Raw genomic sequence first — 788 nt, forward strand, 5'->3', positions numbered from 1 at the left:
ATAATAATAATAATAATAATAATAATAATAATAATAATAATAATAATAATTAACCTTTATTTATAAAGCGCTGTAAATTTATATGAATTATGTGAATCTAGATTTAATTCTCTTTTGTCAATCAAGACAAAATCTTAGAATCATCTGAATCCAATGGCAGATCTGCAGATCAGTCAGCAAAAAAGTTCCACATTTTGGCAAAATCATGAATGAGAAGCAGTAACTGAATTTTTTATTCATGACTGAGATTGATTTTACTGTTTACATTTTTTCTGAATAAATTAGAAAATAATTGCTCAATTTAGATTTGCATTTTATGCACTAAAAGCTCATTTTTAAGTTCAATTTATTCACCTGTAGTATTGTATGTGGTTCAAAACAAATGAAATTAGATTTCTCCATTTATGGGACTGCCTCCTCCCATATAATCTGTCCCATATGTTCAGGTCCTCTGGTGGACATTTATTCCAGCCAGCCAGGACAAGAATGGCCAGCCAGAGGATTTTTTTTTAACTGCCCCTAAACTGTAGAATGTCCTGCCAGAAGAGATTCAACAGCTGAATACTGTGTCTAAATTTAAAACAGCATTAAAGACAGTCTCTTCCAGCAGGAGTATGCTGATAATTTTTCAATTGTGAATTTTAAATGTTGAATTTTAGATGTGGATTGTTTTAGCATGTGTACATTTTATTTGTCCTTTTAAATTGATGTATGTTTTAACAAGTATTTTAACTGATGTGGTTTGTTAATTGTTGTTGTCCCCTGTCCATGGAGAAAGGCAGGTAAGA

At 30.6% G+C, this 788-nt stretch overlaps 1 protein-coding gene across 4 annotated transcripts in view; it reads right to left on the reverse strand.

The window, feature by feature from the left end:
• Positions 1-788, reverse strand: part of GIGYF2 (GRB10 interacting GYF protein 2) — a 113,174-nt gene that overhangs the window by 26,317 nt on the left and 86,069 nt on the right. The gene's annotated exons all lie outside the window — the stretch shown is intronic.

The sequence above is a fragment of the Sceloporus undulatus genome, chromosome 3 (genome assembly GCF_019175285.1).
Source record: "Sceloporus undulatus isolate JIND9_A2432 ecotype Alabama chromosome 3, SceUnd_v1.1, whole genome shotgun sequence".
In the NCBI taxonomy this organism is placed as follows: Eukaryota; Metazoa; Chordata; class Lepidosauria; order Squamata; family Phrynosomatidae; genus Sceloporus; species Sceloporus undulatus.